The sequence below is a fragment of the Nematolebias whitei genome, chromosome 5 (genome assembly GCF_014905685.2).
Source record: "Nematolebias whitei isolate Nwh7 chromosome 5, NemWhi1, whole genome shotgun sequence".
Classification (NCBI taxonomy): domain Eukaryota; kingdom Metazoa; phylum Chordata; class Actinopteri; order Cyprinodontiformes; family Rivulidae; genus Nematolebias; species Nematolebias whitei.
In genome coordinates this window covers 252,237-256,297 of record NC_056502.1, presented here as the reverse complement: position 1 = coordinate 256,297, position 4,061 = coordinate 252,237, and positions in this window count along the sequence as shown.

Below are 4,061 nucleotides of genomic sequence, written 5' to 3'. Positions count from 1 at the left end.
TGGATTAAAAGTGTGGATTATTGTAACCTGGATTAAAAGTGTGGATTATTGTAGTGAAGCCTTCGTCTTCAACCATGGACAGAGGCCTCATGTCAGTGACGATCATGTTCAGGATGTTTCAGTGAAGACAGCTGCTGCTGTGGTGTCCATGATGTTTGTCCATCATGAAGGATATTGTTGTTGTTTGTTGTTGTTTTCTGGAATGAGACAGTAAATATGTATTATAGCATAATTTACAGCAACTCAAGAAATGCTTTGTTTCACTTACAGTGTTAGGTTCAGGCAAAAGTAGCTCAAAGAGCAATTAAACACACACACACACACACACACACACACACACACACAGGTTTGTTTTGCTATCTTTGTGGGGCCTTTGCATTGACTTCCATTCATTTTTCATTCATTTCTATAGCCTAACCATGACCTTTATCCATAACCTAACCATTACCAGTACATACCTAACCCTAAACCTAACACATCCTCAATTCACACCTTAGTCCTAAACCTAGCCCCTAACCCACCAACGGGACTTCTTCTTATGGGGCCCGGGCTTTGGGCCCCATAAGGAGCAGTTGGTCCTCACAATGTAGTATAAGTTGGAAAAATGGGCCTCACAAAGTAGCATAAACAAGGACACACACACACACACACACACATATATAAAATACTTAATTTCACACATTTGAGTAGATGTAATTAATTACTTTAATTCCTGTTTAAATGCAATTCATCCTGCCATACCTGCAGTGTCTTCAGACTTTGCCAGCAAATTAAAAGTTGAAGCTTAATCATTAAATTATTATCTTTGTGTTAGATTTATTTATAAATCACATTTAAACACTGCTTGTACCAATTAAATTAAATAAAAGGTAACACACGTTCTCTATCACCGTCATTAATCAGATAAACAAACAAACAAACAAACAGCTTCTTCTACCAGAGAGACTGACGTTACGTTTTCTCTCTTGAAACAGAACAAAGTGTTAAATTGTAGAGACTCACCTGCAACACATGAAGAGTTGTATCAGCTGCAGCTCCTTCCTCCTCCTCGTGACTCCGACATGTTTACGTTTTATCTCCGTGGTTCTCTCGTGTCGAAGATTTTCAAAGCGTCATGCTTCTCGTTTTTTATCTTTGTGAAGTTCTCCCACTCTTTGGAGGACTTGGGTCAAACAGTTTTCACTGCGTTGGTCATTTGTAAAATTTACTTAATTTCCTTTGAAAAGAGCCTCTGCTTTGTTTCCCCCCTCGCTCTGTTCAACTCGCGCTGCAGAGTAGTTTTTTTTTTTTTTACTTTATTCAGTCATTCAGCATTGACAATGAACTGCCCGTGAACAAAACGAAACGGCTCCGCAGCGCCATGAAAGACGCATAATCGCGCGACACAACAAACCGATAATGAAATTCGTTGCCAACGCTTTTAATCATCGATTTTTATCGATTCGTTGTTGCAGCCCTAATTTCTATCAACATGGTGGCGGATACGCTGCTTTCAGAACTACGACTGATGGAATATATTTTTAATCTCGTAGTTAATCTATGTCAGATTCCAGGTGCTGTGACCGACATCTGAGTTGGAAGAGACACAATCTGATCCAGTTCTAATATCGCTGTTTATAGAATGAGGCACGCACACACGTCGTGCTGCACTATAACATATTAAATGTTTTAAATAATAAAAGTTTAATAATAATAAACAGTATTTATGTTAGTGTTTCTGTGCTCGTCATGGATTGTCAACAACAAACACCTTGTTCAAGCATAAGGGTGTCCATATGTGCTCTTGGCACCAGGACACCCTAGGCCGCGGTTCAATGATTGACTTTGTCATCGTCTCATCTGATCTGCGGCCACATGTCTTGGACACTTGGGTGAAGAGAGGGGCGGAGCTGTCCACTGATCACTACCTAGTGGTGAGTTGGCTCCGATGGTGGGGGAGGATGCCGGTCAGACCTGGCAGACCCAAACGTATTGTAAGGGTTTGCTGGGAACGTCTGGCAGAGTCTCCTGTGAGACAGAGTTTTAACTCCCACCTCCTCGAGAACATTGAACATGTTCCGGGGTAGGTGGGGGACATTGAGTCCGAGTGGGCCATGTTCCGTGCCTCTATTGTCAAGGTGGCTTACCGGAGCTGCGGCCGCAAGGTTGTCAGTGCCTGTCGCGGCGGCAACCCTCAAACCCGGTTGTGGACACCGTCGGTGAAGGATGCTGTCAGGCTGAAAAAGGAGTCCTATCAGGCCTTTTTGGCCTGTGGGACCTCGGAAGCAGCTTATGGGTACCGGCAGCCAAGCGATATGCGGCTCGGGTGGTTGCTGAGGCAAAACCTCGGGCATGGGAGGAATTCGGAGAGGCCATGGAGAATGACTTCCGCATGGCTTCGAGGCGATTTTACTGACCACATCAACTCTGTGGATAAATACATCAAGTTCACACGAGAAGATGAAAAAATGGCAAGTTGGCTTTCTTGGACTGTGAGGTCTCAGTCTCTGATAGAGGACATTTACAAACTGAGGTGTACCGCAAACCCACCCACACAGACCAGTATTTGCAGTTTGACTCCCATCACCCTTTGGAGCACAAGTTAGGAGTCATCAGGACTCTGTATCACAGAGCAGACAGCGTCCCCACTAGCTCAGGAGCCAGGCAGAAGGAGAAATCCCACACAGGACAGGCTCTAGAGCAATGTGGATATCCTAACTGGGCCTTCCTGAAAGCAGAGAAGAAACCCAAACAGGACTCCAGTCAGCCATCAGGTGAAAAGGAGGAACCCAGACCCAGACCAGTGGTCATTCCATATGTTGAGGGAGTATCAGAGAAACTGAGACGTTTATTTTCTAAACATAACGTCCCAGTGGCTTTTAAACCCCAAAATACATTACGGCAAAGACTGGTTCATCCCAAAGATCCAGTCCCCCGGCACAAACAGAGTAATGTTGTATATGCTGTTCAGTGTCAGGAGGGCTGTGATCAGTCTTACATGGGGGAAACAAAACAGCCACTGGCCAAAAGGATGGCCTAGCACAGAAGATCAACATCATCAGGCCAGGACTCTGTGGTCTACACTCATCTCAAGGCCAGCGGTCACTCTTTCAGGGATGAAGATGTGCACATGCTGGATAGAGAGGAACGATGGTTTGAGAGAGGAGTAAAGGAGGCCATCTTTGTGAAAAGAAATCGTCCATCATTAAACAGGGGTGAAGGCCTCCGTGTTCAACTGTCCCCCTCTTACAATGCTGTTATTGCTAGTATCACTCAACCCCCTGTGAATAGTAAACAGCCATCAGTGTACTAATGATCCATTGTTAGGCTGATGGTCCTTCTTGAGCATGTGATCAGCTGGTTTTGGTTGTCAGCAGCAAAACTGGTTGATCCACTCTGAGAATGTGCTATTTAAGAGACTGAGCTGAATACAGTACCTCAGACTGAGGAAGTCTCTCGGATGAGAGACAAAACGTTTCTACATTTTTTTGTTGTTTTGCTTTGTTTTGTTTTTTTGAATGTCCAGAGGACCAGCTTTAACTTTTTTAGATTTTTCTACCTGGATTATTGAGCATGCATAAGGAGATCTGGAGTCATGTGTGACCACAGTTACTTGCCCACCCGCATTGGGTCAATTCATCTCACAAGACCCTCGGAGCATGTGGAAGGGCATTAAATGCATAACAGATTATAAAGGAAGGAGTGAACAATGCCCCAAAGACCCATCTCTGCCTGATGCCTTCAAGAAGTTCTATGCACGCTTTGAAGACCCGAACAGACCACCCAGCACTAGACTCACCTCACCACCAGATGAAGAGCATCTCAGCGTGACCTCAGCCGAAGTAAGGAGTACCTTCAGGAGGATTAATCCTCACAAAGCAACCGGCCCAGATAACATCCCAGGAAAAGTGTTGAAAGATTGTGCCAATCAGCTCTGCGAGGTGCTGGCAGACATCTTTAACACCTCACTTACCCTGGAGACAGTTCCCACCTGCCTGAAGACTGCCACTATCATCCCAGTCCCAAAAAGCTCTACAGTGACTGGTCTGAATGACTATCGGCCAGTGGCCCTCACCCCGATA